This window comes from Acyrthosiphon pisum, chromosome X (assembly GCF_005508785.2).
Source record: "Acyrthosiphon pisum isolate AL4f chromosome X, pea_aphid_22Mar2018_4r6ur, whole genome shotgun sequence".
Classification (NCBI taxonomy): Eukaryota; Metazoa; Arthropoda; class Insecta; order Hemiptera; family Aphididae; genus Acyrthosiphon; species Acyrthosiphon pisum.
This window is the reverse complement of record NC_042493.1, coordinates 62180406-62194459: the sequence shown is the minus strand read 5'-3', so window position 1 is coordinate 62194459 and position 14054 is coordinate 62180406. Positions and strand designations below refer to the sequence as shown.

The 14054-nt window shown below is 28.9% G+C and overlaps 1 long non-coding RNA gene across 1 annotated transcript; it reads right to left on the bottom strand.

Moving 5' to 3' along the window:
* Nucleotides 1–3637: 3637 nt before the first annotated feature.
* LOC107884007 lies at nt 3638–13397 on the bottom strand. Its single transcript, XR_003839139.1, has 2 exons — nt 10890–13397; nt 3638–3991 (listed from the first exon to the last, which is right to left on the bottom strand). It is a non-coding gene; the product is annotated as an uncharacterized LOC107884007 (long non-coding RNA).
* Between the last annotated feature and the right edge of the window lie 657 nt (nt 13398–14054).

Below are 14054 nucleotides of genomic sequence, written 5' to 3'. Positions count from 1 at the left end.
TAGGCATGTAACACAATAATATGACAAATTTGGAAAACGGTTAAATGTTATAGATATTGAAATCTCCTAATGAATTGATTCAATTGACTACAATATAGTTTAAAGTTCAAAATAAATAATATATTTGATGTGAAATTTGTTCGAGTTGTACATATTATAATATATATTATATGATAAGAAATCAGTATGAAAAATAAATGATAATAAAGTAAAATATTGTCGTTATGGATAAGTGTCTCTTAAATCATTTGTATAGATAATGGTAATGTACATAAAGTGTTTTGTTCTGGTACGACCGACTTGAATAGAACGTTAAAAAGTAGATACTATATATTATTATTTTCACTTAATACGATTTGGTGATAATAAAATAAGTTATATGCTGTCAAGGATCAAGTGATTTATAATTAGATAACAATTATATAAAATTATAATAATGAACAATCATTGTAATCAACAATTCTTAGAATCAAGAGATACAATAGTAAAAGGACCTTTGCCGACATAGCCTAAAAACATCATATTTATTCCATATCTCACAACGGTAGTTACTTTGTTTATCGAAATCATATTTTAATTTATATCAGCTTATTTATAAAATGTGTCCTTAGATAGCGATCTAATTATTTTAACGTATTTTTGAAAGTTTATGTATTTATTGAATATAATATTATAATATTATATACCTAAAACTTACTAATAGTTCATTTTGACTTATTTAAGCGTAGCAAAATATTATTAAAAATAAAATAAAATATTGGGTAGGTTCCTATATTATATGTTATTTTATTTCATCTTGTTTAATAATATAATTATTAGTACATCGATATAAATAACAAAAAAAGACGTTGTCATTTTTATTAAAGTCTATCTGAATACGCGAGTAATATACCATTAGTGTGATGTTGACCTCTAGTGTTTTTGATTGCTCCGACATGTTTTATATATCTATCCGCTATCATATTAGTATATAGGTTTAGACCGATGATGATGAGGGGAAAAAAGGACAACAGGTAATACACGATTGTACGTATTCAAATATTTGTATAATTACGTCATCGATTCTCACGGATAAAAAGAGTCGGTGAAAAAAATTCTCTTATCTTTTTATTTTCTAGGGTCACGGATGGACGGCGATGAGCAAGACACAACGTGACCATTAGGCGTTTCTTATTTACGAAACCTTTATATATAATATATAAAAACCAAAGTTTTATTTTTTTTTATCTTTATCGATTTATCATATTATACCTCCTCCTTATTATACCATCTACTCGTTGACTACATCTCTTCCGAAATACTCAAAATAATAATTAAGGCACCCAGGAACATCGTTTCCAATCGTTTTATAAATAGTAAATAAATGACATAAGGAATGACACTTAGGTATACAGCTCTATGTTATTATACATGTCGTAAATTACTGCAGCTTACGATCCAAATACTTATTGATAATGTATTGTAACCGAGAATGCTATTAACGATGTTTCATTTAAAGTTTTTCAATTATCTAGGTCGTGAAGTTATTTTAACATAAGCGTTTTTTGTTTCTGATGTTCACATTTTTACGGAATTGGATATTCAAACGTAAAATAACGAATTGTCCTCAAACGATTTAAGTCATTTTATTGTTATTTAAAAAATACTAATCGTAGAGACTTATAAATGTTCACCATTATTATAATTTTCTACACACAATGATATTTTCAAAATATTTAGACTAATATATATATATATATATATAACATAAACTATCCTTAGAAATAGACGCTAATCCATCAGTCTTTTCGTCACTCAGAATCATATTTAAGTATCCTACATATTTAAGACTATCCAGATATTCCATTGAATTCGAATTTAGCACAATTATTACAGTGCCTTTATACCCTTCTCAAAAACGAGTTACCTACCCTCAAAACCTAAAATACAGTTGAAGCGAGTTCCCGGTTTTTTATCTATACTGTATTGTAATGATAATAAACGACAAATATAGGTACATTTGAATATGATAAAACTTGATTTAGTTTAAAATAAATTATATGTTTTTTGAGTTTTTAATCTTTTAATAGTCATTGAACATTTTTACTATGTTATTCTACTGCTGAATCTAAAGGAAATTAATAGCCATGAATAGAATTGGGTCTCTCGCGTATTATCCAGTCACAATAGGTAGTAGCGACTATATAATATAGTAGATATAAGGTGGTCAAGAAAAATATACCAACAATTCAAGTACTTCTATCTAGATAAGGATATTTTTATTTTATATATTGAGTTCTGTAGTTCATTTTATTTGTACCGCTATCTTAAATATTTTAAATTCTACGAATAATGGGATGAAACAAAATTGGACAAAATATAAATTATTTTAATTTTGGTTACAAATTTGAATTTTTAGTACCAACAATTTTAATAATATTATTGGCGATTCAAAGTGATAAGTTCCGTTTAATTTATATGTTATTTTAACAGTGTCCTTTTACAGGTCCACCCCCGCTGGCCTGAATAGGGATGAGCTTTCAATCTTTAATACATACCGACCAGTTTTGTATTTTACTTTTTAAAAGTTTTCAAGTACAAATACAGAATATACTTCGTTTGGAATTAAATACTCGGTAAAAACAAGTATTGTTACAATGAAAATACTGTCATACGGATGCATAAAAAATGTTATTATAGATACTTACACATATAACTACTTATCATTTTTCGAATGACATTTTTTTTACCTTGAAATCAATTTTATGGAATTTTTTTGTTAAACATGAAATTTGTTAAGAATGTCTAGCTACCTCATTGCTTCATATGTACTGGTAAATAGGTACTGGATGGTTTGTAAATGATGATTGATAATTTGTAAATTTGAAACTATGTGTGTAAATGAAATTAAACTTTTAAGTTTCTAGCAATTAAATATGTATTTTATATATGTATTATAGGTATATGGTATGATTTATAAAAATGTCAAATTTACATTTATCATTTTTTGTTTTAATAAGATTGAATAATAATAATATAGTACCTAAACTTAAAAAAGAAAATAAAAAAAAATTGAAAATTAGTAGGTATTTGATTTTAAATACATATACTTGGAGAAAGTATTTAAAATAATACGTCCATGTATTTTTCAAATGTATTTAAAATATGTATTTGAGTGTTTAAAAAAAGTATTTGAATTCTTTTACTCGAGTACTTTACAAGACTAGTGCCATTTTAGTAAACTTACCTATATACCTGGTTAATTTTCAATTATAGACAATATAATTGATAAGATATTATTGATTATTATCTATTACGTAACATATTTTATGGTAGTATATTTCGATCAACATTTTACTGTGCCATATAGGTATTTAGTTTTTTGTTTTAACTTCAGATAAAAAATCCTCTCATTCATTTTTTTTTAGCTGACGTTCATAATTCTATTTCTCCCAGATTTCGTTCACTCCGTTGTTGTGAATGGAAATACGATTTTTCATTCGTTGCAAATTGTCAATGATAAGGCCGTCGTATTTTTTTCATACATATATAATAATAAATAAATAATAATATATTACGAACATAAAATATATACAAATAATAATGGGATTTCACCATTTCTCGTTACCAGTTGGACCTATACCAAAAATAATATTATTTCATCTATGCATGCTTACACATTTACACTATTATTATAATTTTTTTTTACCAAAGTTGTGCACATATTGTGGATTTAATTCTATTGTTACTGCCGTGTCACGTCCGTGTTGCCTTTCGTATTTAAATCGCTTTTTTCTTCGCCCCGTCGCCCGCGTGCTATAAAATTATGTCCGGACTTAATAATAGAGTATACACTGGATTTGTTTATTATAATAATTTATTTATTTTTACACTAACGATTTTTGGTGTATTATAGAATAATTTATGCGCTTATGGTAAATTGTGTGTTGATAGAACCATTACCGGGTCAAGTGTAGGTTTAAAGTACGCAACAATTATGATGTTATACCACCTGAAAATGTTGGAATTAAAAAAAAATATATTTTATTTTAAAAGTAAATACACAGTATATTATTTATAACTGTTAAATAGGTTTCAAATGATATTTTGTAGTATACACTTCATAGAGTATGATATTGATAAGAATAATTATAACGATAATAACGATTAAAACAAAATACCATTAAACTTGTTAATAATTTATCTTTGTAATTGGTTTAAATTTTACTACAGTACACTAGATCAAAAACAATTAATTTCGTATTTAAATGAAAAGATAAAATATTAAAGTATAATATTTTTGCCTTATATATTCAATATTCATTATAAATAATTGTTTTAGAAATAATAAATTTTAAACGCTAGATTACGTAACAACCTATGATTTTTGTTAACTACAATAATTTTGTCTAAATCAACTTTTTTTAAACACTTGGAGTCAAGATTAACTTATTTGCTCTTTGCCAGTTGTCTATACACCGATATGTCACTATACTGATGAATTATAATCCTATTTACCACGCTAGTTTCTTAGTTAATTGCCAATAAAACATCAAACGATTTTTCTATTTGTAGTAAATCATAATATAGTACCTATATTGTTTGTATTCATTATTCTTAGAAAAGTGTAATTCGTTTGATATTTTTGTGTGAATTAATACTATAAATCATCGTTTTTTATTCATAATTATCTTTTATTATCAGATTAATTTAAATTTGTTATCAAAAGTAGAAATTCAATTTGAAAAAGGTGCGTTGTAATTTTGGCGTTTTTAAAGCATATAAAATGTCAGTATAGATTAAAAACTATTAAGTAAATTTGTAAGTGCCTATCGAGGTGCTTATACAGATTTGTATAAAATTAAATAGAGCTAATTCCAATAATAAATGTTAATAAACGTCCAAATTATATAAAAAACGGACGTATATTCGTATGTAGTCAAAATATAATATACATAATGTTACATGCTGATTGGGAGTCCTTAGTATTATACGGGCCACACATACATTAAAATTACCTAGTAGGTATTAGGATTTTATAATCAAATATTGTTATTTTCTACCCGTCTGTAAAATGTAGAAAAAATCTATTCCTTCTATGCCCCACCTTAGGATTCCCCAAAAATCTTAGTTTCCAACTTATTATTTTGTCTCCTGTAATATGCAGAGTAGATATAAATGTACTGGTATATAATGTTTGTAGGTATAATGTATTAGGCTGTACCTATGTATCTATTTTAATGTTGATTAATACTACTTATTAGTAACTAATGTGTATAACAAGTGTTTAACATATTATTATATAGGTACCTACCTAACACAAACTGTAGGCAATACTGTTTATTTTTATACCGGTTTGACTTTTGATTACTGATTTGGATGTATACTATAATATGTCAAAAATTTATCAGATGTGAGATATCATTGGAGTGTATATGTCCTATGACCTACATGATTATAATATTTTTTATATGTGCCCAGTTTATGATCAATATTATTTTATTCTGTTGAACAATGAACTCAAATATTATAATATAGACATTTATTTAAATAACATAAGTGGCTCATATGTACGAATTATTATTCGTGGAGGGGATAAAATATCGGATACAATGAGAACATGTATTCCTAGTGAAGTATAATATTATACTAATTATCTATACATAAATCAGTATGAGTTGTAAATGTAGGTACCTATATAAGCGTTGTATTGATGAGTATATAGTTTTAAATTGCTGTTTTATTTTAATCTATTACCCACAATATCCACATAATATTATTTATCGCTGTGTGAATATAGCTACATATCTTTATTCTACTTAAACGTTTTTGTAATTCGTTTTCAAACAGTTTTACGAATAATGATTAATTATAATTACGCAAAAAAAAAATATGAACTTAATTTATTCCCAAATAAAAAATGACCAACGTCTAAATATGAACATAGTATTTATTTAAGTATATTATGCTTAGCAGCATAGGCAGCTGTAAAATTATTTTAGTTTAATTAGTACGAGTAAATAAGTGTAATTAAGCGCTTATAATAAAGGATAATTTCGCGATGGAAAAACTTGGTGTCTTAAAAATATATTTTAGGGGTACAATAATGGAAAATATTTATGGAAATTGAAATAATCAAATCATTTTATTTGAATAGTATAAGGTACGTATATAATTTTGTTATAGTCGTTATAATCTTTGATCGTTGTTTCTTTTTATATTTTGTTGACGATATCATCGTAATATTGTTTACGACTTTACATTTTTTCAACAGTTTATTAAGACCAGAAACCTGCGTAGTGCTGTAATTTGCATTGCAAACGTGACACTCACATTACCACTGCATAATTTCAATTGGGGGGCATATATTATTATTGTTTTGTCCCTCCATTTATTCACGATCATTTTATTATTTTACTGGCTTACTTATAATATCTGAAACCTTTGTACATTTTTATTTAGGGTAATTTTGTTATCAACTTATACCTAATACTATAACTTAGAAAAAATACTTCCGCCGTCAAATACACGAAAAATAATATTTCGACGCAGAGAGTTATAGCAGCCGTTATGTTTAGCCAATTTTTGTCATCTGTATTATAATAAATCATATTATAATGTAATTTAAAATAGTAAATATATGATTTGAATAATAGTTTTTGTTATATAAATGTTTGAAGAAAATGGCGAAGTAAAAAATATATAAAACATATTAAGAAAAAAAACATTATAGGTGTGTGTTAAAAGTTACTATGCCATATTTTATTTTAACAGAGATATTCAATAAAATTGTTTATTTTTGACGTGTTCATAAACACTTTAAATATCCATTAGATTTCATAATGCCAGTGTTTGTCATTGTATAGAATAATGAATGTCGTTTAACCGTTACCTTATCTGCATCATAAAATATCAAAATACTAAATAATTTATTTCACGTTATCTAATTAGTATCATTAAAAGCATTTTCCGTATGTGCTATTATAGTTAGGTAGGTACACGAGCTTACAATATTTTATAAGCAAAGAAAATATCTTACACACTATTATTCAAGGCTGGGCAAGTTAATGATTTTTTTTAACTCAGTTAAGTTAAGTTAATATGCACCAATAATAAAAAGTTAAAAATTAAAAGTTAATTTAACTATAGGTTAACTCAGTTAAGTTAAAAGTTAATACACACTTTTTATTAACTTTTTATTAAGTTAAAAAAAAGTTAATTTGTTTATGCAGCGCTAACGTACTTAATTTTTTTCCAACCCAAAACTAAATTATAGATTATAGTGTTTATATTTTATACAGTGTTTCCATATTAGTTAAATTCGAATTATATACTTTTTTTACTTTAAACAATTCACGGTAAATATTTTTTGACATGAAAACGAAATATACTGAAGTAGTGAAATATGATAAAATTAAAAACAAAATAAATTAACTTAACTTACTTCTTGAAATGAAAAATTAACTCGTTAATTTCACGTTAATTAAAAAAGAAATTTAGTAAGTTAACAGTTAAGTTAATGAAAAGCCAAAATTAACTAGTTAAGTTAAAAAGTTAATATAAAATTAACTTATTAACTTTAACTTTTTAACTCGTCCAGCCTTGCTATTATTATGTTTGTTACTTTGTTAGTTATAACTTAAAACTTATAAGTAATAAATATTATGTTATGTAGTTACAACATTGCGTAAGATTAATAGTTTTATTTTTGTTGTTATTACAAAAATTATAAAATTCAGAAAATTAAATTATACGTACAATGTGCTTTATACAGAGCTTTATAACAAGTTTTATAAATTTAACCAAATTTTAATTTTATATTTTTTGATACCTAGTCGTAGTGTAAATTTGGTGTGTCCTTTAAAGATCGTTTGAATTAAGGGTTTAAAAACTTTAAATTTTTGACATATAGGTATTCAATATATCTGTGTGTCACTTTATACGTTTAAATTTGAGTCTACCAGTCAAAAACAATTAGTATGTTGATGTTTTTATTAGGGTATAATTTATTGTTTCCAAATTGTAAATTGAAATTTTATGTTGAATCACAAATATTTTTTGTGTTATTTTATATTTAACATAGGTATTAGATGTTTTTAAATCTTAAGTATGGCTAAAATAAAGTTAGAAATATTAGGTATACCTATGTAATATACTAATAAAGATACCAGGAAAATCTGAGTGGGTTTTAAAAAGTTTTGGGGGACCGAAGCGCCCTTCCTACCTATTAGTTACGACTGTGTTGTACATTAATTATACTATATTTTATGTAAACTGGATGGTATTCTTTATAATAAGTATCTATATAAAAAAAACTTTTTAAAAATCATCATAAATTTTAACTTAGTTATTATATTTAAAAGATAATTTTCAATGAATCTCAATAGGTACATAAACAATAAACATTTAATTTGATACAAAACATTTAAGACAAATTGAATATTGTTTATAATTTCATATACCTACCTAGTTGAAATTAGAATAAAGTTAGTTACTTAATAAAAATAAATGGATTCAAAAAAGTGTTAATAGTATGATTGGCATTTGGCAATAACCTATTGGTAAGTATATAAATATAAAACAAGTATGATAAAATATCTATTATTGTTTATTGATTCAAATTAAATATAATTATGTAGGTACGTAATGGATTTTATATTATAGTTATTAAAGTGTTAAATTTCCTAACACATTTTGAAATTTAAATGTTTAATTAGTCATTATTATCCATTAATTATTATTACGATAAATATAAAACTCGATGGAATGTGTTTTACGTAGATGATTTAATAATTCAATTAATTAAATTCAGATAATCATTTAAAATCATATACGTAATGCTTATAATATTTATATTATCTTGTTCTACATAATAAAAATATTTTAATTAATTATTAAATCTAAAAGTTTTATTTATTTTAATATGTTTATTCGCAGGTTAATATTATATTATAAAGGATAAAAGTTGGTCTTTGTGATGTTTTTGAATGCAATGACAATAAAATAAGTGTATTGTTTTAGTTCACAAAATATTGTAATATACTGTTGAAATATTGTCATAACCGAAAAAGTTGTGCAACATATATATATATATTAGCATATTATGACTTTTTGAGTTATTAATTATTCACAAAAAGTAGATGCCTACCTACAGCTATAATTAAGCAAGTAATGTTGTGCATATATTATATATAATAACTGGTGAGTCTAAACTGTCCATAAAATATTATGTAATATTGTTTTAGTTTTTGTGCGGTCTACACATAAAGTAGTTGTCTTGTGCGTATACTAAAATTAAATATTATATTTGTATATTTTGTATATTGTATATATTATTATTATTATTGAGGTCCAGAGATACTGAGGATCGTTATCTATCGTGGCGGTGGGTGGGGGTATGTGGAGAAAAAATTATACGGCGCATTGTTTTTACGCCCCGGCCGCGTATAATGATAAGTACCCGGTTATCTTTCTCGGCGGCCCCCTTGCTCGAACTCTCCCGCCGCCCCACGCCTCCCGACCATATACCACAGCTCCACATTATACTATCTCCGCTCGACGACTGGTGTCCGGTGTGTGTGTGTGTGTATCTTTGTGTGTGAGTGTGCCCGCTTGTTGTATACAACCGGTCACGGTTAGACGGATAGACCCTACCGGCATGATACTGATAAGGACACGCACACGCTGTATGTACACACATACACACACACACACACACACACACATACACACTGTATATTTATATGGTATACGTACATTCGGTGTATGAGTGTGTGTGTATGTTGGGAGAGATAACGCATTGGCCTGTGTGTCGTTATTCGCGTGTGCGTGTGTGTGTGTGCGCGTCGGCAAAAGGTTTTTAGACGGTCGTTTCTACCGGGCGCGCTGATAACGATGGACGGCGTGCAGATAACACCGTTGGAATTATACACACACACTCACACACACTCTTACACGACCGAGCGAGCGTCAAGTAATATGGTGGTGGTGGAGGTGGTGGCGGGTAGGGATTTAAGTACGCAGAGATATAGCACATGTGTGTGTGGGCGTGTGTATACGGGCGCAGCAATATAGCGAGAGAGGGTAGATTGACGTGGATGTGTATACAGGGTGGTGCGCGGAAGAGTGTTTTATATTTATTACGTTTTGAGACTATAGCCGGGGCTCGTGTGCCCTGAATCGTGGTGGTCCGTGGGTGCGCGCACGGGTTCTGCCCATCAACTATTATGCCTGCAATATACCTAGTACCAACGTGTTACCGCGGTAACCAGCTGCGGCGCACCCACCACCGTCGCTCTGTATAATATTGTTATTATATGTAACGTGTGCGTGGCGTTTGTAAGTTTGTTATAATTCGAACGGTTGACGACGGTCGGCGGGCGTGGGGGTGAAAAGCGCCCCTCGGTTACCATGATAGATTTAATCGGTTGCCGCCGTGGCGCGTAAAGAGCGATCTCTCATGCTGCAACCACGATCGTTATCGTCGCGTGTCGTCATCGTCGTCGTAGTCGTCGTGTCTGCAGTGTGGTATTGTTATTTTTTGAGAGAAAGGGATATGATAATATGATGTAGGTACCTTACATATGGACAGACGGATTATCGAATACCCGGACCAACCGTGACGAGAGGGAAGCGGCGGGAGAGTACTAAAATGAATCACGGAGAACAGAGTACATAATATTATTATAGCTGCTTCCACACTGGCCTATATAATATTATTATACAAATGACACGTGTGTAATATAAGCGACGGTGTGAGGGCAGTTTTTCTATAGTATATAAGTATAAGAGGTCTATTGTCTCGTTTATAAATCTCTAAATACATTTCGCGGGTTTCTGCGCGATATTATGAATCATATTAAATATTTAATAACGCGCGTTAAACTGAAATAAAAATAAATATGTCGTACCTGGTTCGAAAGTCACAGTAGTTCGCAACGCCACCGTTAAATAAGCCGCGCAGCCACGACCGTAGAACAACGTAGAAGATATTATGGGCACGAATCGCCGCTCCGCGCGAGCGATGGCTCCGCACAGCAGACGCGACGAAAACCGTGACGATCACACGCACTGATCAATCCAGTATTGTTATCTCTGTGAACCGTATTAAATATTAATAACCAACTACAGCTCTTAGGAGTGTGCGTCGTGTGTGTGTTCTTAAAAAATAAATTTTTTCATTTTTTATACTTCATACAAGGTCGATAGGAAAAAAACCACATTACTGATAACGATAATGCATACACGACGTCCGTGTGTCCTCATCGTGTGTTGCTATTGGGTTTCGGAACACCCGGCCAACGGGAATACGTATGTTTTATAATAATAATAATAATAATAATATAGCTAATCCGGTTAAGTGGTTTTCGGTTCTCGCCTGCTGCAGCAGTGGCAACTGCGGCGGTGGCAGCAGTGACGCAGTATAGTACGACACGTACGGCGGATGCGGTCTTCTCGACCCGTGGGCAATCGGAGGGGAAAAATCGATTTCTCCGAGAGTCGTTTTCTGCGCGAGATTTTATCGACAAAATATATCATATACACTATGGGAAAAAAATAACGGTTTTCCAACAACTGTATGTACTGTATAGTGTATATATACAATAATGTAAGTACAGTGATGGTGCATCGCCGAGCGGGCCCGCGCGAGAACGCTATGTGAAAAAACTAATTGAAAATTTGACTATTGCGAAATACATGGTATTATAATATTATATTATATACCTAATTAACATTATTATACACACGTGAAACGACTATTGATTGAGTTCAGAATGACTTTATAATAATATGATATAAGAGACGACGACGTCGCGTATCGCGATGTCGGTTTATCGTGAAGCTCGCGCCTCTCATAGGTTATATACCTACGTCATCGAATAAAAAAATAAATTTACCAATTCCCGTCGGTAGTTGACACTCGATATAGTGTCATGTACTAGAGACTATATTATATGCGAGTACTATATAATATTATATGATACGCGAGAGACGATTTGAATCTGTTAGATTTACTATGGTAGGTCGATGATATCTCGACGTAGTGGTCAATCCGGGAATGATTTTCAACAAAAAAATTGAAGCACCGTGAAAATGTCGTAACTGCGGAAAGTCATTTATTTATTAAACCGTTTTAATACCCGCAGAAGCTCTATATGCCTGTATGGGGGCATTCAAATTACACCGTTGTTTTATTGTAATAAATCAAATGCATATATTATTATGAGTAGAAGTACCTAATAATATTATATGTAGTCACAAACGAAGTCGGTCACTAATAAAATATGCGTGATATCAAAATTGAATCGTATATTTTTATAACAAAATCCTTGGCAATTGAAATGGTAAATTTCAGATTTCTTATCGGAGATTTTTCGGAAATAATATAAAGAACACCAATTTAATATAAAAACGCATATGTCCGTAGTACAGGAAATTATAAGATTTTCGTCACAAATAACACGGGACACGCCTTTGATCTGATAATCCCAGCATAATAATATTATTATAATAATAATGTATAGGTACTGCAGTGTAAAATAAATGTAAACAATTTGTTCATTCATTTTTTTATATACTTATTATATTTACGGGGTATGGTTTATTGATCCATTATAAAACATGTACATTATTTCATATTCTTTTTATAATAATATAATATAAAAGGTATATAATGTATTACTGCGATCAATAGGTTCGTTTATCACATATACTACGCGCCAGTCATTTTTTTTTCAAACCTTTATCTTATCATTGAATAAAATAAAGGAAAAACATGAAAAAAAAAAAATAATAATTATATATAAATTACACGAATGAATTTTCAAATACTCTGCGGTGAATGCTGACTGCTGAAGAACAAAATTGTATTATTATAATCAAATAGCAGCATATACGCGGAACTGTCGCGTAACAAAATAATTAAAAAATGTGTGTACACTGAACACACAAGTCGTCTGTCCAATAACGCATTACCATATCAATTCATTTTCTATTGGAACTGTCATATAAAAAATTCTCACCTTGTCATCGTTGTTTCGCTCAAAAACCATGAATCGAATATTATGGTCGGAAACAAAATGGCTCGTCGATTAATGGTCGCGGTTCCTCGGGGGTAGGTAGGTACTGTTTGCAAAATTGCAACAACTATAATATTATATACGTCATAGCATTTGCTAAAATGTGTAATAAATATAATGTAGTGTGGCGGTAGCAGTGCTACTGTTCTACACGTAATATATAATATAATATTATGCATGTATGCGCTGCAGTCAATATTGTTGATATGAATCGTTTCACTCGAAATTATAATATTATAATATGCACAATGCACTCGTGTGGCTGTAGATAATATTGATCTGGAAGTTGCACCTATCGATGAACATAATATTATCATCATTATTAGTCTACAATTTTTAAAGACGTATTTCATATGTATATTTATATTAAAACATTATAATAATGTTATTTATGTAATTATGTGTATGATGCGTGTAAAGGTATATTTAGTATCTAATCAGCTGCGCATATGTTTGCGTATAGAAATTATAATTATTATTATTAATTAGGTAAGGTTTTTTTTTTATAAGTATATTTGACCGATAATAATAAATAAAAAAAATGAATATACATTTATAAACAAACCCATAGCTGATATAATGTGATAACTAAAGATAACGTTATATCAAGTAATTATTTTTAGCATGTCGATATAGATTTATAGTGAATAAATTGATCATTAATAAAATAGTTATATGTCACTGATATAGGTTCTTATATATATACATATATTATATATTATATATGCGGGACAGTACATACTATATATATACATATAATTAATTAATAAAAAAAAAAATATATATATATATAGTAACATATAAATGGACATTATGCGTTTCACGTTATGACTTCTCACTCGCAATCTAAGTAGGTACAAAAAAAAAAATGTTTCCTAACCAAAAATAAAACTGTGATCTTTCAACTCTCATATCATGGTAAAAATCAACACTAATTCGTGATCATCGTTCAGATAATGTGTACTATGTATTCTGACCGCTATGAATAATCGCGCA